General features: G+C 43.3%; 1 protein-coding gene across 4 annotated transcripts in view; it reads left to right on the forward strand.

The window, feature by feature from the left end:
- The window catches only part of TAFA2 (TAFA chemokine like family member 2), a 209,893-nt gene that overhangs the window by 109,527 nt on the left and 74,132 nt on the right, over positions 1–26,234 (forward strand). For 2 of the 4 annotated variants that reach the window (XM_083182629.1, XM_083182628.1), the window contains exon 2: positions 24,937–24,992. The exons of 1 other annotated variant lie outside the window; for it this stretch is intronic. The gene's annotated coding sequence lies outside the window, so the exon portion shown is untranslated. Of the gene's footprint in view, positions 1–4,263; positions 4,733–24,936; positions 24,993–26,234 lie in introns of all 4 variants that reach the window. One more of the 4 variants, XM_083182630.1, reaches the window with a different exon arrangement.

Here is a 26,234-nt window from a genome sequence, read left to right on the forward strand (position 1 = left end):
ACCGATTCCTCCATTAATCTTGTAAATGTTTTTATGGAAGGACTGGTCAATAGGGGATTAATCTACTATTAGTTTTCAGGAAATCTATGCATCCAGTCCTTGTGTCAGAAAAGATTCTTGAAGCCAGAGTTTGCATGCAAACTTGTAAAAGGTCTATCCCTGGAGTCATAGGGGTAAATTTACTAAGATAGGAGATCTTTTTAAGATGGGATGTTGACCATAGCAACCAATAAGATTCTATCTATTATCTTCTAGAAGGTGCTAACAAAAATAAGAAGTAGATGGGTTGCTATGGGCAACATCCCATCCCAACATCTTATTAAATTTACACCATTGTGTGTGGCCTTCTTCAGGACTTCTTCAGGTGTGTGAATCTAATTTATGTTTTTTATTTATTATTATTATTATTAAATATTAATAAGTGTGGCTTTTTACATGCTTAAAAAACAGTTCTGTTTTCATTTTGATTTTGGGGTAACCAAAATAAGAAGGAATGGAGCGCACAGTGCTGGTTAGGAAGTGGGGGGGACCTCCATGCATTTGTCTTATGAAACTACAGGTCTCAACTGGGCCTGGTGTTAGGGCAAGCTGTGACCTTTAGTTCACCAAAACTAAATGGAAGTGTTATTGAAAAGAAAATATTTCTCAGCAACCAAGACAAGGTTAAACCTACTGCCCCCTCCCCTAACCCCACACTGCCATCAGTACCCACTTTCCAGCCCTTCAAGTGAAAGTGTGGAGGTGACATCTTAGACGTTCCATAGCTGCCACCTGCATTAAGTACAACAAGGAAATCTAGTGCATAGACATCCTTAATTTTGTAGTGGGCAGACCTGGTGCTGCCCCCCCGACACACACACACACACACACACACACACACACACACACAGATCCTGGTGCCCTAGGCAGTTGCCTAATGGTAGAGCCAGCCCTGGTGACATCACAAGTTGGAGAAAAATAGTTTCATGAAAGGTAGTCTAGTACAGGCATGTCCAATCTATCGCTGTCCAGCTGCTGTGAAACTACAAGTCTCATCATGCCTTGTCACAGTTTTAAACAGTCACAAGGGCTTAAAGTGGTCCTGGAGAGGAGGTGGAACTCATTTTAATACCACCTACCTAATCCAACCTCTTCCCCCTATTAGGCAGAGCCAGTGCCGGTGGCAGGGTTTTGGCACCCCCATGCATTCTATAATGATTTTTTGTTAAAATTACTGTTCAGGGTCACAGTGCATTTTAAACTAGTTCCACTCCACCATTGCAGTTAGGGAATCGGAGTCCCCCCACCCCCAGCCCACACACTATAACCCCTGATGGCCAGCTTAGTGCATCTCTGCATATCACATTCTCACTGAATGTTGGCAGCATGTGAGTGTCCCATTACAGTATAGTCACTCCTTTCAGTCATCAGTGTAGAAGCAACTGAAATCACCATCTACAGTACAGTATACTTGCCATAGGTGTGCGCAGCCCATTTTATTAGTAGGTGCACAATTGGAGGGGCATTTCTTTCACCGCCCACTGGGCGTGTCTATCACCACCCACTGGGCGTGTCTATCACCGCCCACTGGGCATCAATGCAAAATATATTAAATATACAGTCTAAACATGCTCGGACAAGGGAGGAGGGGGCGGCGGAAGCTTCCTAATATCTGTGGTGTGTTTTGCTGGGGCAGGACAAACCTGCCCTAGTAGGTTTGTCCTGCCCCAGCAAAACCAACAACTCAGGGGGTTAATTGATAATTTTTTACTTATAAATAAAAACCTAACCTAGCTTGCTTCCTACTAGGAGGAACACTACAGGCAGCCAGGTCACTCACGCTGGCTGGCTCCTACTCGTGGTGGATCAATGGATCATTCACTGCAGTCAGTGCCTCTGCTGCCAGCCCAGGGCGCGTGCTGCTGCTGGGCTTGCTCTCTCAGGCAGCAGGAGGACGGCGGGAGCGTGGGCAGGAGGACGGCAGGAGCGTGGGCAGGAGGACGGCGGGAGCGCGGTGCGACGTCACCACGTCTGTGTGTGACGTTTATAGAGGCGGGCCGGGGGCTAATGTATTGTGAAGGGAGCTCACTGAGCTGCAGTGCTCAGCCCACGTCCCGGCCAGCTCTTCGAGGCTGGAGATCGGCAGTGGGCAGCGGCGGCGGCAGGCAAGTAAGACTGTCCTGACCACCGCCGGCTAGTAACTGTGCATTTAAAACATTTTGCGTGCAATCGCGTGGGGGGTGCCGGCGGGCATTAGGAGGTGCCTGTGCACCCCGGCACCCCCCGTGCGCACGCCTATGATACTTGCATATGTTTGGCTTTGGAGCTTGGGCAGTGTGAAAACACACATTCAACTCAGCATCAAACCCTTGAATAGCATAATCTTTATAAAATCTATTTCAATGTTTCAGAGTTGAAGGTTATACTGAAAAATATTTCAGAATTTATTACAAATATGTCTTTTAAAATATAATTTTTGAATGAATGTGTCTTTGAAAAAGTCGATTTTTAAGACTGGGTTATATGGTAAAAAAATATAAAAAAAATAAAAATGTACAACAAATGCAGTTTGTAGATAACATCAAATGTCTTTAAAACGACTTTTATGTTTGAGTTTTAAGCGATTCCAAAGATATTGAGAAGACCCATTGCATATATTTGGCCTTGTGACTGCTGCTTTCATATCTTCAGACAATTAATTTGCATGAAGCACAAATGCTTCACAAATACTCTATATGAAACAAATAAATGCGTTTTGGTCCTTGTAGGAAAAATCCATAGAAAAGCCAGGAAAGAAAAAGGAAAAAAAAGAAAAACAAAAATTGTTTAAATACTGTATGAACTATCTAATTCCTTGTAGACTTTTTCTATTTCCAAATAACCATTTTTTGTCCCCTTTAAAAATGAAGTTTCCAAATATACTGAGGCTTAGAGATATTCTTGTCTTCTGTATAGTACTTAAGACAAATTATAATCACTGACATGGAAGGAGGTGTTTAAATGCATTTGTTTTCAAGGGCATTGTTAAAAAAACACCATGCTGTATTACAATCCTTTATTATATAATCATGCAACTATGGTGAAATAATTTACACAATAAATAAAATCCATTTAAAGCATCCACATCAATTGAGGTGAAATGCATTTTCCTCAATCATTTACATATTTCACATTATTGTATTTTCAGCTCACTGCTTTTCTAATGTTACATTCATAATGTAGCTCAAGACAGGTTTTCCTTAAGTTTGAAAAATAGGCAATAATTATTGTCAGAATGGTTTCTATGCATGCACTGTTCAGAATAATATTAAAAGTTCCATATGTCAATGGCTATAATGGCAGATTCACATTTAGTTAAGTGTTATGAAACTTAGGGACCAGAATGACCACAATATTGTTCTCTAAATACTTTCTGTATAAGTAGATGAAAAAAATAGATTTATTCTCCTTTATTCTATGACTTTCTGTAACATCTAAACAGGGTTGGACTGGCATACGGGGGCATACCCTGGTGGGCCCCACTGCATGAGGCACCACTCCTTCACTAGGGATCAGGTTCCAGGCTGTGTGCTTGAATTAAACATATAGAGATAGGTGTATGAAGCAGAGAAAAGAGTGGAGATATGGCTTGGTGGAGAAGGTGCCCAATCAGTTTTGAGGTAACATTTCTCAAGTTCATGCTATAAAATTATATGTAGCAGCCAATTGGATGGCAGGGGCAACTTCTCAACTGGTTAATTTCTCAAATATTTTAAATGCGTCATGTTAACTTATACTGCTCAGAATTATGGTTTATTTTTTACATTGTTAGTAATCTGGTACATTATTATGCATGCACGAGCAGTATTTACTATACCCGAGATTTTTGCTATGAAGTTCCTTTAGAGAAACAGCAGGTCTCATGGAGAAATGAGCATACACTTTGTGTACAGTATGTTGTGGAAATTTGTACTGCATATGAGCACAACAAAATGAATATGCCTACTTCCAAATGCAGCATGGTCAGTAAACTTCAGCATGATGCGATTGTGCCACATCATGCCAGAAAAAATTAGATGCAAGGATGATTTTCCTCGCTAGACGTTCAACATCTGCTGATCATCTGCTGATCCGCTCTGTCAATCCCTCCAATGGTTGCCTATATTCTATCGTATTTAATATAAAATACCTCTAACCTAAAATGCCATTAACCTGACTACACCTGCATACATTTCTTTACTTATCTTAAAATATATCCCTCTGCGCAAGATTTGCGTTTCTTATCCACACTCATTACAATTGCAGGACTTTTGTCTGGAGGCACCCACCCTATGGAATGCCTTTCCACGCACACTAAGACTCTCCTCTAGCCTCTGAATGTGCCACGTGGCCTAGCGTCAAGCGTGATCGTGGAGCCAGGAGTGAGTGTAACCTCTCCAACGAATGTTAGGTGCTGTGCACCATCCTATGCTGTCAAATTGCGGCTAACATGTCAGCCGCCGTCTGTGGTACGTCACCCATCCTTGTGTATTTTATGTAAAGCCTTAATAAATATCAAATTTTATACCAGTGGTAATTTGCACTATCGGAGCGCCCACTTTATCTTTTCAGATACAAATTACCTGTTGGACACAGGAGAGCAATCCAGCTCACATTTAATGTGGAGCAGCCGGCTTTTTCAATCAAGCAGGAGTGCCTAAATATTTTCAGAACGTGGAGATACCATCCATCGTCTTACCGAATATACATTGGACTAATACCCGCTTCGGGACTGGTATTTACCATCGGGACTTTTTAATTCCCTTCTGCGCACTGTATATTGTTATATATATATATATATATATATATATATATAACTATTGATATTCTCTTAACTCCAACTAGAAATAAGTACATTTGATATCTAAGATAAGGCAAACACAGTTCAGCCAGTCATATCTCTATTGCATTAGCAATGGTAATCCTTTGTGAGCACCACACAAGGGTACCTTGGGCCCACATCCCACAAGTTCCGCCACTGTACCAGATAATTTGAAAATGCGGGCTCCCCTCTTTCAAATATGGGTGCCCACAAGTTGAAGGTGTGATTATTGGAATGAGAGGGCACAGTGACCACATTGTTTAAATGATCTCCTTTATTCTCCTATTGAAGTTACTTTTATTAATGGAAAATTTTATGGGAAAAATTATGACATTTTGAGCAGGACCTATGACCTATTTTTTTTGGTGGGTCTTAATGGGTTGGGATCATTTGGTCTACAGCATGATGGTCAATAGTCATTAGGTCGACACCATTAAAAGTGAAAAACACCATGTCCACATTTTGACTGTCGACCTAGACATTGTCGAACTAATGATCTGTCGAACTAACAACCTGTCGAACTAATCGACCTTTCGACGTAGAACCATGTCGACCTTTTCCCATGTCGATCTAATGGTGTCAACCTAATGACTGTCGACCATAATGCTGTAGACCAAATGACCGCACATAATACATTTTTGCACATAATAAAATAAGCTTCATACAGTGAAGTACAAAAATAGATGCTAATTAATATTTATTCATTGATATTAATAGTTACAGACTCTATAGAGTGAATTAATAAACTTTGCATCAAAGTCTTACCTAAAACACAATGAGAACTAAAAGCTAACGAGACACAGTCCAGTATGTTACATTTCAATGTTCTAAAGGTATTAACACATAATAACTGTAACTGTGCATTTGAAGTGAAATGCATGAGTATGTAGTGCACCTCTTTATTTGTTCTCTCGGAGCCTATTAATGCATTGTGCCCATTAAAATATGGATAAAATGCTGTTTCTGCATGTTTAAGGGTAAAATCAAGTGTCCCTGTTAAGTACAAAAATAGAATCAGAATATGTTGGAGATATCTTCTGCTTTTTTATGCCTGCCAGCCTCCTCATTAGGCATTCCCATAGTTTTTTATAATCTTTCATATGAGGGCTAATACTTTCTTCAGCTAGTGTTTAACCAGTAACTGCAGAGACACCGCCTTCCAGAGAGTGTGGGCTAGGGACAGGGCCGGCGCCACCACTAGGCAGCTTTAGGCATATGCCTAGGGTGCCAGCCACTGGAGAGCAGTGCTGAGCCACCAAGGAGAGCAGGTGCCGTGGAAAGCTGCAGAAGCTGGCAAGTACGGTAGTAGCACCAATCCAGGAACTCATCCCAGCAGGGTGCAGGGAGCGGGAGCAGGTGAGTGAGTAGCCCCCCACCCCCATCCATGGCAATCTAGCACCCGCATGCCCGTGGATTATTATCGGCGGGTGTCGGCCGCCCCCTCCCCCCAGCTAGTCATCGGCAATCCCCATGCGGCACTGAACCCCCCCCCCTGCAGTGCGGCAATCCACGGGTAGTGCCACGCTGAAATCCCCCCTCCCCTCTGGAAGGGGGGGGGGGGGGCGGACGGCAGGGAGGGGGGTTTGCCTGGGGCGCTGACAGGGCTTGCACCGGCCCTGGCAGGGATGGCCATCGACAGTTGATGATTCAAAATCATTGATGGTTTATGGTCGATAAAGAATAGTTTTGACATCAATGGGGTAGAACAAGAAGGATTGCCACCTGATTTTTAGGAGCCTCCTGTTGGGTGGAGGTGGGGATTGAAGACTAGTATGCCAAAACTATAGGTATGCCTAAACCTAAGTATAATAATTCTCCCTTTGGTCTTACTCTGTACAGTGTTGTTACTCCCTTACTGAACTTTGCTTATGTAGAATTATATTACAACCTGGTTATGTGTATTCTCCTGCAGCTGCAAATGTGTCTGACATGTATGCTACTGCACTGCCCGTACTTGCATATGCTCTGTTCTATCCTATGCACAATGTGAAAACTTACTAGTAACACTGTAAACACGTGTATGCATAGGTGTGCGCAGCACATTTTATTAGGGGTGCACTGTCAAAGCGGTGTGCCTAGCACCACCTATTGGGCATGTCTAACACCGCCAATCAGGCTTGCACTCACTACAATATAAAACGTCTCTCAGCCACAGCATTATATCCGGCCTATTTCAGTTTTAATCTTCTAAAGGTGCCCATACACGGTCCGTTTAACGGATCCGTTTGGGACTTAATTAGCACGCATCGCATCGGATCGCATCCCTAGTGCATGCCTTGTGCATGCACTGTGATCCGATGCGATGTGCACATAGTACAAAAAGTATGTGCAGCACATACTTTTTGTACCGTACGATGAGATGCGCGGGAGCGCGCATCTCATAGTACAGAACGGACGGTCCGGGAACGGACCGTCTATGGGCACCTTAATTACTCTGTGTACATGCAAATAAAGTCAAAATCATATCTGGATGACACAGATATGTAGTGATATGACAATGGTGTAATACAATTAATAATGCAAAACACACATAATTGATTGATTGGGTGCTTATTTTAATGGAATACAGGTCTAAAAAGCAAAAGTCTTTGGTAAAAGGTATTGCTGGTATTACTAGCAGAAATAAGTGTGAGGTGGGGGCACAGCATTAGGAGGTGCCTGTGCACCCTTAACACTCAATGTGCGCACGCTTATGCGTGTATGTTTTACTCCGCATCTGTGTACAGAACTTTTAAGCTTTTGATATTTTTTCCGTTGAAGTGATTTATATTCATACCAGCTTTGATCAGTGCTATTTCTGCAAAACAAAACACCTGCTGTGGATTAGCATGAGTAGCACAGAGGTAATTTAAATTTATGCAGGTGGGGAAGCTGAATCCAGTCATTGGAGCACGGAGAGTTTTTGTTGTTTCCTCTAATCGCAACAAAAGTTCACATGCTTTATAAATCAACAGTTTAAATCAATAAATATCAGAGTTTATTTACAAACATACAGTGTAAATATGTAGATGACATGCTGTACTAAACATATATCAGTACTTGTTTAGTTTCATGGCGGCAGTTATGTAGTGCTTTATTGAGAATACCAATACAGCACTATGCTGCCTACGTAAACTACGTAAACTACGTAACCAGTGGCGTAAGTTCATTCCAGTTGCCCGGAGGCAAGATATATATTGGTGCCCTCCCCCTCCCCTACACACACACACACACACATACACACATATACACAACCCAATAAAACCTTATATAAAATATATATATATATCTAATTTTTTTGTATTGCTTTTTCACCTTGACAAAGGGGCGTGTAATCCCTGAAACGTAGGACCGTTTGCTGTGACAAATATATATTTTTGAAAAGTTCCCGATTGAGTGCCGTTACTGTACGTAACTGCTTCTGTAGCCCTGAAACGAAACATCCACGTCGGGGTGGAGTAGATTTTATAAAGTGCCCGGAGTGTCGAGCGCAGCAAGCCCCACGAGGGGACGCGTATCTGCCACGCTTTGGGCTCGGTGGCTCGCTGCGCTTGCCACACTTTATAAAATCAACTCCATGCCGACGTGGATACTGGGGGTATGACGTGGATAGTAGCGATATGACATGGATAGTGGGGGAAATGTATGTGTGTGTATTGTGTGTTATACTTACCCTCCTCCGGCCCGTCCACCGCGTCCACTGGGTCCCCGCGATCCACCGATGGGTGCCCCTTCTCCGGCAGTCACTCCCCGGCGTCATCGTTCAGTCCCCCTCCTCCGGCACTGGCAGTGGACAATGTACGCAATTAGCGTAGTACCGCTGGGGGAGCAGGGAAACCATGTGATGCTCCCCCAGCGGCAATGCGCTGAATTACATACATTACGTACTAGCAAATTCTACCCGTGTTTTTGCGCGGGCCGCGCACCAACACAGGTTTTTTTGTTAGTGGGAACAGGTCCTTTTTCAAAAACACGGGTAGAGAGACCAGGGAATTCTACCCTGGTATCTACCAGGGTAAAACACAGCAATGACACATGCCTGTGTGCAGTGTAAACGCACATTACCCCCGGTTTTTATATCCGGGTAATGCTCTGAGGCCATTTATTGGTTCTTCAGGGGCACCTGGAGATGATGTCATCCACTTGAGACACGCTGGGAGACACTGGAGACATGCTGACCACAAGCAGGCATCCCAGCAGCAGTTCTGCAACACTGGGCACAAGCAGCCATCATAGCAGCCTCCCTCCTATGCTGGGCACAAGCAGCCATCACAGCAGCTTCCCTCTTATGCTGGGCACAAGCAGTATTACAGCAGCTTCCCTCCTACGCTGGGCACAAACAGCATCACAGCAGCTTCCCTCCTACGCTGGGCACAAGCAGCATCACAGCAGCTTCCCTCCTATGCTGGGCACAAGCAGCGATCACAGCAGCTTCCCTGCTACTCTGTGCACAAGCAGTATCACAGCCAGTGGTGTAAAAAAATCGCGCCCCCCACCTGTTGAAAATTTTGGCAGCGCCCCCCCCCCCCACAGTAAAGATAACAACCCCACACCCCAGCCGCCCATGTCCCCGTGCCTTACCCTCCTCTGTGCTGCGGCCTGGACAGATTTTGTCTGCGGTCCTGGCTCCCCTCCTGAACTGGCTTCTGCTGGTATGAAAACGAACCATCACATAGATTTCATAGAACTGTCTGCTGTATCGGGACGGACATTGTATGATAGTCCATTTTCATTTCAGCAAAAGCCAGGGCAGGAGGGGAGCCCGGCATAGGCGAATCTAGAATTATGGTAATGGGTGGTCCCAGATCTAGACATAACAACAGGGGGACCTTTGCGCGGCGTAGCCGCGCAGCAAAAAGAAGGCGTGGTCTCATGATAAGGAGGCGTGGCATTACAAAAAGGGGTGTGGTATTACACTTTAGACCATACACAGTAATGGAATAGTGACAACAATAGGTGTTAATACTCGGGCACACAGTGTAACCGTTTCCACAGTAATAATAAATTGAACAAGATCACCGTAATTCACTTGATGATCAGGAATGGCAATACATTAGCAGGGTTCAACACCTGAAACGATATCCTCCTATTCACACAGCATATGTGACATAGGGGACAAAGCATAAAGGAGAAAATAGTGCAGATTAATCTTTGATAAAATAATGATTTAATGACGGTCCACACTTACAAGAGTAGACGTTTAAAACAGCATAAAAAGATATCCCCACAGGGCAAACAGCTGGGCAATGGATGGAAACAGCAGGCTCGAATAAGGTCCCATAAACAAGTCCGGAACAAGTGATGGAGTCCCAAAGTCGACGCCGCGATGTCCACGCAGCAGGCTTCCTTCTTAGGTGGGGATACCAGTAACACTCAACGCGTTTCGGTATCTTCCTTCGTCAGCAGTAATGCCCTTTACACATTTTAGCAAACTCCGTAATACCCATTACACATAAAGCCACACGCCGTAATGCCAATTACACATAAGGCCACACATCATGATGCCCATTACATACTATATAACAAACCGTAATGCCCATTACATATTTGCCACATAAGTGCTGCTTACCTATGTGCTCATTGCTAAAGGGGTTCTTGCTTGATGGCACCATAGTACCCATTACACATGATGCTGCACACCATAGTACCCATTACACATGATGCCGCACACCATAGTACCCATTACACATGATGCCGCACACCATAGTACCCATTACACATGATGCAGCACACATAATGCCCCTTACACATGATGCTGCACACATAATACCCCTTACACATGATGCTGCACACATAATGCCCCTTACACATGATGCTGCACACATAATACCCCTTACACATGATGCTGCACACCGTAATGCCCCTTACACATTAAGCCACACATTATGCGTAATGCCCCCACATACCGCCACTTGTAGCGTTCCTTAAGCAATGCCCCCAAAAGTGCCACTTACTGTAAATTTTTATATGAGCCTTCTCTGCTGCTGCAGGGAAAGATGGAGAGCGGTGCAGCTGCTTCTATGGGGAGAGGAGCAGAGCGCAGCGCAGAGCACGCTCCCACTCCCCTTCTGGTGTCCCCTCTAGCCGAGTGGACATTTGAAATATTGTGCGCGCTGTTGTTGTGCGTGACATCGGGGGAGCACGCATGGCGCCGGCACCACATGATTAAAGTAGGGGGGGAGCGGGCTGAGGTGAAAGTGGGGAGAAGAATTGGAGCGGAAGCTGCAGGGGAGACAGTCATTGACAGCTGGGCAGAGAGCAGGAGGCTGCCCAGCTGTATTCAGAGCACTGCATGTCACATCTGTTTTAAATAATACCCCTTTCACAACAGAAAATGAAGGGATTTACCTGGGAATATGGTCCCAGGATCATGCCGGGACATTCCCAGGCTGACCCCTTATACACCAGCCTAGTCCCTGCATTTTCTGGTGTGAGGGGGAGAGACAACCACTCCTCTCTCCCTACCCCCCTTTAACCAACCAGCTATATCTTCGGAACCAACTGACCCATTTACATGAGACCATAATCATATTGAAGAACTTTTGAGTTGGCTTCGAATAATTTTGGTCCCGTGAAACTGGGCTGTTTGGTTCAAGAGATATCTGCCCTCAAAGAACATAAACAGTCATGAAATGACATTTAAGAAATGAAAAAAAAAAATGGTTTAACCTCAATATCCCTGGAACTAATTAACCCATATGGATCCAGCCTGGTATCAGATTGAAGGCCCAGCGATTTTGGGTTCGACTGAGATCAACCTCGAGCTTCTGGGATGCCGAAGGGGGAACTGGCAGCCATTGAACTGGGTCAGAATTAGCGGGTCCCATGTTATCCTATAGGGAAAAACGTTCCAGGTTTGCCTGGCAGTATCTCCGGTTCCCAAGGGGCTAGAGACACGTGGCTGGGATCGTTGGAAAGCCCCATCCCTCAGTTACAAAATGGGCTAATGGGTGGTCCTGTGCACCCCCAGACCACCCCCTAGATTCGCCTATGGAGCCGGGACCACTGCACAGACAGGTAAATCTGCAGGTCCTGGCCGCAGCACAGCAGCATTACAATAGCCCCGCAGACCCCCAGCGCCTGCACTTACACAGTGCCTCCCCGCGACCACGGGGTCTATGGGGCTATTGTTACGCCACTGATCACAGCAGCTTCCCTCCTAAGCTGGGCACAAGCAGTATCACAGCAGCTTTCCTCCTATGCTGGGCACAAGCTGCCATCACAACAGCTTCCCTCCTACGCTGGGCACAAGCAGGCATTTCAACAGCAAAACATGTCTAGCCATAGTTTGACAGACAGTTAGATAAAAGAGCTGCTTAATATTCGGGGAGAGGAAGAAATTAGAAGGCAGATGATGGGAACAGTAAAGGATACTGTTGTGTACAAGAACATATCCCTTATGCTGACAGACAGAGGCATAACAAAAACACAGCAGCAAGCGGTCAACAAATTTAAGGCACTACGTAAACAATTTACGAAAACACACGACCATAATCGCAAGAAAAGTGGACGTATTGATTGCCCATATTATGAGCTATGCTACAGTGTCTTTGGCAAAAGTGCCCTAACTAATCCCATCACACTATCATCATCCAGCTGTGCCAATAGCCAGATGTCAGTAGAGGAGGACCATGCGGAAACACAGCACAGCCTCCCCAGCTCACAATGTGGACCACCATCCCCGCTGCTCATATCTGACTGCAGTTTGGAAGAGTCAAGCATGAACGAGGATTCCGTCAGCGCTGCAAATGAGGAGGTAGTGGCTGCTCAGCCGGAGACTTGACAGGCACCCAAGCCCACAACTTTGCACTCCAATAGTAAGTTTGAAATTTGCACACAGAAACACACACACACACACAGCATGCAGTGGTGTCAAAACTATCGCCCTTCGAGCTCCTTTGGTACTATACATCCTAGCATACTGTGTCACAGTTGCCGAAGTAGTCCATATGTAACACAAAAACTATGTTAACACATGCTGGGATGTGGGTATAGATGAGCGGCAACAATATTACACCCCACAAAATGACTTTAAAATACCTTTAAAATGTTTATGAAAAAGGATAGAAAACATAATGGGTAATGTTGCAGTATAGCTAGTGTGCAGGTGGCGGAAGGCCACAAACACGTGTTTGTTAAACTCTGCAATGTTTATATATGCTCATTGTGTAACAAATCATTTTTTATTCCTTTCGCAGTCTATAACGTTCTTTAAAGAAAGCCGAAACCAAACAGAACAGAACAATCGGTCAGAGCAATGACAACGATTATTGAGGATCATCTACGTGAGGCGGATAGCGATTTGAATGCTCATGATTTCATGCATGAGAGGCAGATGACATTTTTTGAGTGTATGTTTAGCCGTATGCAAAGTAACAATAACAGTACCCAAGCACCACAACAAGACCACACACAAGTGCAATATGGCCAGTACAACTATGACCATGCTCAATATCCTAATACATCAGGCAATCGCCTTAAGTAAGGCCTGTTGTTGCTAGAGCAATGTTTGTTTTTTGCATTTGCAGGTTACACTTGTTAGGTTTCTGCACAATATAGCTAGAGAGGCCGAAGTTGGGCCATTTGGTACACAATTTTCTTTTTGCAGTTATTTTTAGGATAATATATATCTAAGTATGTAAGGATGTACATTAGTGGGCCTGAAATAATTAGGTCCACATGATAGGTAGAATGGCCAAAGTCTGGCCATTTGGCACAGAGGGGCAGATGTATAAAGCAGTGATAAGGGAGGACAAAGTGCTTTTTGGCAGTCCAATCAGCTTGAAACTGTTAAGTGAATGCTGAGTTTCTGAAGGGACAGTTAGGAGCTGATAGGATGGTCACTTTATTGCTGCCCATACACCTTATGCGATCGGATTCGATGCGACATCGCAGTCCATCGAACCCGATCGCTTCTTGTGGTGCTAAAGTGTCCCCTTTGCAGCACCCGATGTAGCATGCCATCTTGAGATGGCACATAGGGTGCTGGAAGAGGTTGAACAGAGGGCGGCGTTATGTAACGCAAGAAGCGCTAGTGCTAACGGGCGGCTGGGGTCAGTCACCGGTGGCGGCAAAATTGTTTAAACACTGGGCAGCCCTCTGATTGGCGGAGATAGCTCAGCCAATCAGAGGACTGCCCAGTGTTTTAAACACATCTGCCGCCACCGCTGACAGACCCCCGCCACCCGCTAGCGCTACTTCTTGTGCTACTTAACGCCGCCGTCTCCCACGCCACCAGCGGTCACTCCAGCCCCCTCTCCCCATCCCCACGCCGATGAAAAAGCGTTCCATCTGCCCCCCACCTGCGGATTGCATTCGAGCACATGCGATCGCTCCTGCGATTCGATAGATATTATGTGCAGCACATAAGATCTTGAGACCTGACATTTGACCGGTGTGCCCACGCATCGCGTCGAATGTCCCCTTAAATCAAATGATTGTATGTATTTTTAATCGGCCAGATGTGGTAGAAATCGAATGATTGCATGCAATATCTCACAAGTGTATTGGCAGCACATGACTTCTCCCCCCCCATTACTACTGTACGTCATACATCTACCTCTTGTGTTCTTTTTGCACTTCTATATTTTATATTATTACCTCAAGCAAAACATTGTGTTGTGCACCCAGGCTTGGGCTGCTATGTTTACATGGTGCAATGTCTGTGTACCTTATTTTTGCACTTACTGTATATATTATTTTGCACTTATATAACATTTACAAAGCCATTTTCTACCTGTATGAAAAGTTTTATAAACATACCCCAAAAATTTTTTTAACAAATTTTATAAGAGAACTGCAATTGTGCAAACAAAAAAATAAACACAAATATGTTTAACAATATTTCTATGTGTCCCCTACTGCAACATTGATGAAAGGTTTTCTGTGATTGTGGTTATTATCAGCTCTGCGGCAATGTTATGCACCCCTCATAGCCTGCTGAATCATGTAGGTTTCCCCACACCTCCTGATCCTGCACATTTCACTCAGGAAGAAAGTTTTCCTTTTGCAGCTCACACATATTGTGGAGAATGCAGCAGGCTGCTACAATATCCGGCATGATTTTTAAGTCCACATCATTCCTCTTCATGAGGCAACGCCAGCGTCCTTTTACGCGGCCAAAAGCATTTCCAACTGCCATACGGGCAGAACTGAGAGCTTGGGTATATGCGATCTGTTGTGGCAACAGTTAAACATGCCGGGTGTAACCCTTCATCAGTCAGTGCTGCAAGGGGTAGGCCGCATCACCAATGAGGTGGACAGGAATGTTCACACCATCAGCAGTCACAGATTTCTGTAAAAAAATTATATTTATTCCTGGTGCAAAACATATATATTGGTTTATGGGTGAACATAAGTGTAAGGGTAGAAATTTCTTACCTCTCTAGGGAACAGACATCCACCTAGCTGGTCCTCTGCAATAGTGTACAGATCTGAATTGGCTAGAACCCTCGCATCATGTGATCTACCGGGCCAACCTATGAACACATCTGTGAAACTAAAAAGACCAGTATATTACATGTTGTGCCTCAAAAAAGGCCCACCCTTACAAAACAAACATTTACTCAATTATTGCTTACCAGTATTTATGGTCCACTACAGCTTGCAGGACAATAGAATGCCTCCCCTTTCAGTTATAGTAGTCTGCTGGGTTATCATGGGGGGCAATGATGGGAATGTGGGTACCATGGATTGCTCCACCACACTGAGGATATCCATGTCTCTTGAATCCCTTGACAGTGTCCTCTAGTCGCTGTCTTTGTGGCAAGGATATAAAGCGCTGGTATAGGGTTTGCAGCAATGCCTATGTGACTTGGTACACAATCTTGCACACTGTGCCAATCCCTACACCAATTAAACAAGAGTGTACGATACTCTCCAGGGGTAGCGTACCACCAAATAGCAATTGCTAACCTCCTGCTGGGCTCAATGGGCTTCCTGAACTTGGTGGTCTGTTTCGTGATGGCTCATGGAAACTTAGAATTGTCTGCATAAAAGCCTCCCCATGTCTGTAATCTCTCATCCACATTCTTCTGTTTGGTGCAGTGCTCATTTTCACAAAAGTGGAAACACTGTCTGATATCAGCGCTCTCCTCTGCCTCAAATAATGGCAATGAGCACTCTCCCTCTCTGCAAAGAATTGGGTCCTCCTCAGGGCCGGCGCCACCACTAGGCAGCTCTAGGCATTTGCCTAGGGCGCCGGCACCTGGAGGGCGGCAGTTCGCCCCTCACCCCCAGCGAACTGTGTAAAAAAGTTGCGGCCCTGGCGTCCCTGCAGTGCTGGGGCGGTCAGGGGTGTCCGTGCCGTAGGGGTACCTGCGGCGCCGTCATGTGTGTAAAGCTGGCTGCTGCCGGCGGGGTCCCTGTAGTGAATAGAAAATAACTAGCGCTATGCGCGCGGCGGCGCGGGAAGCGCTAGTTATTTTCTATTCACTGCAGGGACCCCGCCGGCCGCAGCCAGCTTTATACACATGACGGCGCCGCAGGTACCCCTATGGCACGGACACCCCTGACCGCCCCAGCACTGCAGGGATGCCGGGGCCGCAAGTTTTTTCCACAGGTACCACCCCCCCTCCCCCCAGCACCGGGGCGCCCCCACCCCGACTCGCCTGGGACGCTCCGGTGCCTTGCACCGGCCCTGGTCCTCCTCCTCCAGAGCAGCAGTAGGTAGCAGAGTGTTATAAGCTGCATCAAGCTGTCCATGGCGGAATAGTACAGCAAAAAACTTCAAAATGTCTGCAAGCCCAGCATAGACACAGCTACTCTCTCTGACTCCATTGCTGCAATGCTGTAAGAAGTCCCCACCCACAACCACCCCTCCCCTTTGTCCCCTTTCTCCCCTTTGTGACTTCAATATGGTTTGGACTGAAAAAAAGCTATTTCTTGTGGCATTCTTTGTTTTTTTCACAGCTTACCTGGGTTTAGTGTAAATGGCTCTGACACGGGTAAAACACGGTTCTATGTGTAGTGGAAACTGTATTTTTACCTGTGTCTTACACAGTTATGATCCATGTTCAAAAACCCGTGTTTAACATGGGTTTCAGATGGAAAAGGGGTATAAATGGTGCAGACCCTGGTCCGACCCAGGTCGAATTGCTGTGTAAATGGGGTATGAAGCAGGGTTCGACCCTGGAAACACCTGTGTTCAAAGACCAGGGTCCGACCAAGGTTCAGGTGATGGTAATCATACATTTCCAGGGAAGACCAGGAACAGAGTATTTTCTCCCTGGAGAGTGTCAGGTAGGCAACTCTTATGTAACCAGCTCCAAAACTTAAAAATCCCTGTGAAAGTTCATGGAACATGCTACTTCAGACAACATTGTCTTCTTTAGCGGCATCTAGAATGGGCAAAAGCAAATGCCCATATATAGGTCTCCTCTGATGAGATATTGCTGGGGAGACGTGAACCAAACCACTTTATGCACTCACAATGCCCTGGCATCAAAATCACTTTCTTTTTTCTATCACATTTAAGAACTACAAACATCGTCAACAACCTCAGTACCAGATAGTAGTAGTACACACATATCCTCCTCATCATGTATCACTTCCATAAAAGCATCCTCAATTTCTACTATATTGTAATTCACCCGTGGTGAGGAAGGTGGGCGCCAATGGAGAGGGGTGTAAGGCCAGCTGCTCACACAACAGGGAAGGTCACTCCCCAACAAAATAACATAAATTGGAACAGAAGAGTGGAGCGCTAAATAATGAACTTAGATCAATTGGGTATCACACTCATATATGTAATATTTTATTATATAAAATAATCAATAAAAAATTTAAGAAATTGTAAACGATGCCTAGACGGTTTAATAATAATAATAATAATAATAATAATAATAATAATAATAATAATAATAATAATAAATCATTAAAAGAGATCTCATTGAGTTTAACTATTGATAGACTTGGGATATGAATGGAAAAAAGTTATACTTCTTAACAGTCCTGCTTGTTTCTATAGTTGCTTCTTTATTGATGATAATGGTCCCCACTGATGATGTCCAAGATTGAAAGGTGCTGGAATGGAAGGGTGTCCATACACCTGACTGGGTTTGCAGCCTATGTTGTATTTTCTAAGTTCTGGAATCAGGCTTTGCAAGCGGCTGGAATCCCAATAGATTGAACAGGTGGTTGTTTCCCAAAATTGTGTAGTTCCAAATGCACCATAAAGGACTGGGGAATCTGTAGAAGGAGCTGGTCCAAGTAGTATATCCCAGGGTAGTATATCCCAGGGTCTAACAAAGAGTGACACACTCTTTTAATGATTTATTGTTATTATTATTAAACCGTCTAGGCATCATTTACAATTCCTTTCATTTTTTATTGATTATTTCATATAATAAAATATTAAATAAAGTATATGAATGTGATACCCAATTGATCTAAATTCATTCTCTCTTTCAATTTCTACTATGTCCTCATCACTATACAGTATTTCTACTATGTCCTCATCACCATATTTAGTTGTACCGCTCCCCACATGTACTGATGGTACATTAATGGTGGGATGAGACAAAAGAGGCTAATCAACTAGGACGGTTTGAGAAATGCCAGTCTCAAACATAGCTAAAATGGTCACCCAAAACAATCTGCGGGGATGTGTGATGTGTTCTACAGCTAGTGGTTATCATTTTTTTGACACCTCTACTAGACGATGCATCACTGCATCAATTTTTCTACCTTTTTTCACTTTCCAGTTCACAGTACTATTTGCTAACATGTATCTCAAAGATGTGTACACTCTGCATTATTCCCCACATGCCTGTCCAAAAAGGGGACAGGGCTTAATACAAAGGGGTGTGGCCTAGCAAAATTCCAGTGACTTCACTCTGGGGGGCATGGAGCAAGGGGGCTTTAGGATTTTCCAGCATCCCTGGAGATGCTGGAAACCCCCAGAGACTGGCCTGTCTGTAGTGCCAGGTGTTCCTTTGTGACAGGAGCTGAGTGCTGCAGGAGAATATCACCCTGCAGCACTAGGCTACTATCACTGCAGAAGAGCTAGCACTTTGGTGTCACTTTCTCCTAGATTGACACTTATTGTGGCCCTCTGATGTAACTCACCTGAGGTGCAGGGACTATAGCACCCATGTACGCTCCACAACACACACAACAATCCATTCCTCTCATCTTGGATTAAGCATAAGTGCCATCTGAGAGCTCATCATCAAGCACCAGTATTGCAAGACGTATTAAATGCTTTTTTTACATGCACTTTATTGCTGTTAGCTTTGTCTCTTTTTGACCTTGGCCTTTGGGTTTGTGGCCTTCTTAATGGGCACCCAAACCAGTAGAGATGATAGCACTATTCTTGCCTTTTAAATGCCTTTAAAGGTCATAACCACAGACACAACTATAAAAACTGCAGTGTGGAAAGGCAGTGTTCTGTAAATAGCAAAATTGCTGACACAGTTATGTGAGAATACTATGAGTCACTGAGGCCTTAAAAGCCAGTTTAGCAGAATTAAGAAGTTGACAGTTGAGTAATTTGGTCTAATTAGATCAATGGATTACTGACACTGAGAGACACATTTCACATAAGTGGTGATACATTGCACTGCACATTACATTACAGTTTCTGTTACCTGCAAAACATTCTGTCTGAAAGCAAAGAACGGCTAGACAAATATGACAATGGATTGACAAATTTATGATGTGGAAAAAAAGGGCCATGCACTATAAATTATTCAGAATGGCTTCATGATTTTCATGTGCAAAGCAACCTGCAAATACTGTTTCACTCACTGTATTGCCCCTGTCATTTATTAATACAGTATGGCACTATTTCTTTTGTTCATTTGCAGGGAAGTAAAATATCAGGTAAATGAAGAAGTATGAATGAAAGCTTTATATAAGCAAAATAATAATTATGTTAAACAATGAACATCTCTTAAGGTGCCCATACACTTGTGCAATTTGGGCCCTTTTTATCAGTTTTTTACGGTTCGGGCTGAGAAGTTGGATGAAAGTTTCAAAATTGCATGTCTTTGACGAACAGTAAACGGTCCCGTGCACAACGGATCAGAGTGTGAAGATCAGATGGGCTGCACTATAGAAATGTTGGATCGGACAGCCTCTGGCAGGCTTGGCTGGAATCGCATACAATAGATTGTATGTAAAAGGAATGCACGCGGTGTATCGTATGCAGTCCTGGTGCCTGGGATGCTTTTGGAAAGTTCAAAGTGAAATTGCATGCAACTTCTCTTCTCAAAGAAGTCATAGTAATGTATGGGCACCTTTAGGCAAGATAAAAAGCATAAAATTCCAACTTAGTGGTAGTTTTGTTACAAGCTGGTACATTGAATTCAAAAGGAAATGGTAGCCAAGGCCTGAGCTTGCATCTGCAGTGAGTAATACCCTGTTCAGTCCACACTCTCGACGTAGGTTATTGCTGGGTCATTACATCATCAACTTGGGTCGAGGTGCGTTGTGAATGCACCGTAGCGGTGTGAGCAACCTTACATCACCATCACTGTTGAAATGGCTCTGAGTTGGGTTGTAGTGTAGCGTAAACGAGTAACCCGGGTTGAGCGACCAGGATCCCGTTCACACTATGGAGAAGGCAGCGATGTCAGCTCCAAGTGCTGTCTCCTCCCCTGCCCCCAATGATGAACCGCTGCTCTGCCCCGCCCTGCCTTCATGTCAAATCTGCAACCCACAATAAGCCGAGTCGCACTGGGAACATACAGGCCGTAAATACCAGGACGCTCCTGGGATGGACCTGTGTCCTAATCCTAGGTGCAACATATGTGGCTTTGTAGTGATTTTCTTGCTATCTTTTAAGAGTTAAGATACATCTCTCAATGAAACTGAGACCAAGTCATTATTTGATAAAGTAGATCACATATGCAATGCTATCTTGCAGACTAGTCCAGTGCTGGAAACTATTTTTTCCGAAGAGGAGTAGCCAGAACTTTGAGGGCCCCATAACAATATTTGAAGGGGCCCCTAAGAGCAGGGCTGGACACACCAGTCCTCAAGATCTACCAACAATCCATATTTTCCAAATTACCTAGCTGATGCACAGCTGTAGTCAATACTAACTGTCACATTTTTAAACATACTGCATTCATTCTTAACTGAAACCTTTCATAGATTCACAGGTGGCCTGAAAAGCATGAACTGTTGGTAGATCTTGAGGATAGGTTTGGACACCCCTGATCTAAAGAGACAGCAGTTGACCATTTAATGCCCCATCAATGTGGCCTACTTCACCAAAGCTGTAATCAAGGAGAAGGATATTCTGTGGCAAGGTGGTGGTGGTGGTTGGGGGGTGATCTGTAATGGTGATCCTGGAACATGGGATATGGATGGTACCAATGTAGTGCTGAAAGGGAGAGACAAAGACAGACACCTACAGGCCACACAATGGGCCAGACCCAGTTGCATGGTAATCAACTTTGGGAACTTGGAAGACAACTACTTGACCTGGATCCTGGCTCTCTTGGCCTCTGGACCCAATAGCAATGGCACCACTGCACCCACTATGCCCATGACTCTATGTTGACAGGGATTATTTGTTCACTGACATACAGTATGAATATCTATCAAAATTGTGTTATGGTTCTATAAAGAGTAACAAATCTATTGATGAAACAGTCAGTTTAAGAAATTATAGAAATCTATTCTCATTAGTTTTTTTCCTGCAAATTCTGCCCTTTAAAGCACATAAGAGTGGTGATTAACGTTGAAGGCATTAATTAGGATCTAACAATATATTAGGTGAAGCTACAGTACATGACAGTCCATTGCAAAATTCTGGCAACACAAATACTAATTTACCTAGCCTTGCACCTCCAAAGTAAGGGACAGAAATGACACAGAAACGGCTGTATAATAAGGGGTAAATTTACTGTACTAAAGCTTCCAAAAAATGAAAATAGATGATGCAGCCAATATTTATACACATGATTTCAGGACCATCCCCACTCAGCTCATACGCCGATCTATTGTCCCAGAGACGTCCACACTTGGTCAGGTCTCTGATCCCTATTAGATCAGCAAAACAGAACCTTTGGAGAAATTTACAAGATATGAAAAGTATTGTAGACTAGAAAGAGTGTTGTATAAATACTAGTTGAAAGTAATCTCAGCTTTTAAAATGTTATCGTTTAAATACCAGGTGTCTACACAATTGCCACTGCCAAATGAAGTCTAGTACAGAAGCTCTGCCAATTGCTCAAAGCTATTTTCAAATATCCCGCTGCTTAGCTGACATCATAATTTGCTTTCTCTACTGAGCAAGGCAGCAGGAGGCTTGAATCAGCCCTGGAACTATAAAAGTGTGTAATGTGAATGAGAAGCTTATTCAATGCAGGTTTTTAATTACCCCCCTGCTTGGTTTAGAGCAGTGAAGATCATGCCAGACAGAGGGTATTTTAAAAATGACTGTATCCTGCTTACTTTGTATTAGCTGTATTAGATTAATACAATAAACATGCACAGTGGAAAAGGCCACATAGAGCTGATTTTATTGTGTGTCATTTGCTGATCTGGTAGCACCAATAGGGTGATCAGTAACACATGCCACTCTATCCCTCAGGCTAGAGCAGGGCTGGGCAATAGTGGCCCCCCAGCTGTTGATAAACTACACATCCCAGGATTCTTTGCATGAGTTTTGCTATGTGGCCATGCTGAAACTGATGCAAGGCATGCTGGTATGTGTAGTTCATCAACATCTGGAGGGCCGCTATTGCCCAGCCCAGAGGGATAGAGTGGCATGTATTCCCTGGGATGTTACAGTTTTGGTGATTTGGGGCCGGGGGATGTTCTCTGGCTGCTCCAATTGTGTTACAAATAGACAGAGTGGCCAGGCAACATCTTTTTCCTTCTCAAGGTTTCCATATATGTACATGTATGTATGAGACCGCTATTTCCGACCCCCACCCAGTTCTGATAGCTGCCAGATGCCCTAATGGCATCACAGAAGCTCGTGGTTGATCTCATTCGAACCCAAATCGCTGGGCCTTCAATTTGACAACCAGGATTCCAGAGATATTGCGTGTAAACCAATATTTTTTTTATTTCTGAAATGTAATTTTTTGGCTGTTAATGTTCTTTGAGGACAGATTTCTCTAGAACTAAATGGTCCAAATCATTCGAAGCCCACTCAAAAGTTCTTCAATATGATACTATCATATGGGGCCAGATGCATCAAGCTCCAAAATGTGATAACATGGAGAGTGATAAACAACCAGCCAATCACCTCCTTCCTGACATGTTACAGGCTGGGTTTGACAAATGACAGGTAGGAGCTGATTGGCTGGCTGCTTATCACTCTTCATGTTATCACATTTTGAAGCTTAGTGCATATGGCCCGTAATCATGCACATGGGTCAGTTGGTTCCAAAGATATAGCCGGTTAAATTATATAACCAGTTAAAGGGTGGGGAGGGGGTTGTTTTCTCTCCCGCTCACACCACAAAATGCAGTGACTCGGCTGATGTAAAAGGAGCCTACCCTGTAATGTCCCTGACAAATAGCTGTTACATGCAGTGCTCTGAATACAGGCAAACAGCCTCCCGCTCTCTGCCCAGCTGTTAATGGCTGTCACTTCTGCCCAATGGCAGCTGTCCTCCAGTTACCATGCATTCCCTCTTGGCAATGAGCATGTAATCCCACATTGCAAAGAACAAGGAACCCCTGGTTATGAGCATGGAACCCTTGGCAATAAGCATGTAGGCAAGCAGCATAATTTTTAATAGGCATTATGGTGTTTGGCATAATAAATAATGGACATTATGATGTGTGGTTTAACATGTAATGAGCATTATGGTGCAAATGTTTAATGATCCCTGTTTATGAAGCATATTGTGAATGTTGGCTCTACCCTTGTAGAATTATGTTAATTTTGGCTCAATCTGTGTGGCATTATATGAATTTTGGCTCAACCCATGTGGCATTATGTGAATTTTGGCTCATTCCATTTGGCATCATGTGTAAGGGGCAAGTATAATGGGGTCTAGTATTTTGTTGCATAATGTGTAGAAGTTGTATATGGTGTAGTACATTACATTCAAGGACACACCCCTTTTGAGTGGCCACATCCCCTTTTCTGGAGTGCGCCTTTGGTGCGCGCTCAACTATATCCTTCACTTTTATTGCCAAGGTGGGCCTGTGTACTTTAAACTCCAGGGCCTATTTTTAAACCCATTCCCACCCTCTCTGCTCTGCTCTCTCTCTCTCTCTTGCCACTCCCAAACCCTCTCCTATAATGGTGCCCTCCCCCCTGTAATTTTCTCCTGCATCCGCCCATGCATGCAAAGAGCAGCCATGCTATTAAGCTACTGAACTCTGGTGTTTTGCTGTGGCTGCAGATTTGATGCATGATTTTTGGTGATGGGGAAGATTTCATATAAGGTCCATGAATTTCAATGATGGAGGTAATTGTAAATTTATGGTATAATTATTACTGAACGGAGGGGTGGATTTGAGAAAGATGGAACCTTTTATCATTTTGCTCCTAAATCTTCTGCAGAAGATGGCTTATTTACAAGATTTTCTAAGTACACCAACACACCAACAATAAGGAATTCAAGTATTTCATTGTATTAGAACCACACCACAAATGCACTTAAAACATGGTTGCCTACCTGATCCTCTCTTTTAGGGAGAAAATACTCTGTTCCTGGACTTCCCTGGTAATGTATGATTGCCATCACCTGTGGTGAAACACCTTTCTTATCAATTAACTAGCTCCCCACAGGTGCTGGCAATCATACTTTACCAGGGAAGTCCAGGAACAGAGCATTTTCTCCCTGAGGAGAGGGTCAGGTAGGCAACCATGACTTAAAAGGAAAATTGTAATACGCCTTTTTAGTATATGTTTATGATATGGCACAAAAATAGTTTTATACTGAATTTTTTTATTGTTAAATACAATATTTAGTTGCTTTAGGTTTACCTTATTAAACAGGAAACAACATTTGTACCTTCCTGCTTCAGATTTTTCACTTGTGCTCTATTATACAGATTATTTTTGTTTGATGAACAGATTAATTCATTTTGTAGTTCAAAAATGTTGTAGATCATATAAAGTTGTGATAATATTCTGGCATAGTAAGACAAATTTTTTTTTTTAAATTGCAGTTTTATGCATAAGTTAACACATTATTATTTTTTATTATTTTTTTCAGATGTTTAAAGATTTTTCTTGTGTGCCTGGGGGGAATCTGGATTTTGAATGAAGGAGGTAAGTTCATGGCAAATTTGTCACCTTGTGTCACATATGGCATGAGGAATGATATTAATATTAGGCAACAACTTACCTCTGAGATCATGTATAATATGAAAACAGAGACTATATTTAAAATTTCAATTAGTACAGCTGTAGAATTAAATTCATCATCCCTAAGAAGACACTATAATATTGTGGACTGAAATAAAATTGAACACTATCTATGAAATGGCCTCATTTCTTACCACAGAAGGGGCATTTGCAAAGGAAACGAGGAGAAGAAAATACTTTTTTTTGCTGGTACACTATTGATAAATGTATTTTTTATTGGTATTAAAATTAACAAATAGTTCAAAAGAGGTAAAAATTCAATGTATGTTTCAGCCAATGTACGTGATCCTTAATGATAAATACTGTAGGTACTATTCTGCTTATCCAAGATTGTTAAAGGTGTATTTATTTTTAACATGAAATATATACAATAAGAAATAACACATAAAAAAAGAAGAAGACAGAAGGATACAGAAGGTAATACTTCTGTCTCTTGCCCATATGTATGTTTGTGTACACAGTGTCAAATTTGCACACTGGGTTCTTTTGTAATTTTACATAATTTATACTTGTGCACTCATGAATGTTTTAATGCATATCAATAAGTATATTATGTTTTAATACCAATTAAAATATATTTCTTAACAGTGCCCCAACAAAAAAGATTCTTCTTTTCTTGTCTTCATTACCTAAGTTATAATGTATGACTCATGGGAGCACCTGAACTATGTTAATTATGAAATTCTGAAATTACTCATAAATATTTGTTTAGTCTACAGATACACAACGATCCTTTTGTATCAGGACTGTGCAAAATCTCACCCTTTCTTGTTAGACCTTTGCACAGGTGGAGGAACCATTTCTCCCCAAAAAACAATCAATACCCAATGTCCCCCACAGCACACTCTTTACATAAAATAAAATAACATAACATAAAAATGTGATATATATATATTCTGTTGGTCTTTCTTTGATGTGGTCATGAGTAAGGCCACGTTCTGTGGCCGAAACGTCGACCTGACATGTATGTATTTGTGTATAATCTGCTGATGGAATAAACACAGCAGAACAAAATTCAAGCTGACAAGCCCTGGTGAGTGCTATCTTTATTTGTGGATGTATTGCATGGCTCCGTCGAGGGACCATTGGAAAGCTACCCCAGGCATATACACAGTCTGTAAGTGAGTGCCAGCCTGTTCCAGGATA

The sequence above is a fragment of the Crinia signifera genome, chromosome 4, assembly GCF_055691185.1.
Source record: "Crinia signifera chromosome 4, ASM5569118v1, whole genome shotgun sequence".
In the NCBI taxonomy this organism is placed as follows: domain Eukaryota; kingdom Metazoa; phylum Chordata; class Amphibia; order Anura; family Myobatrachidae; genus Crinia; species Crinia signifera.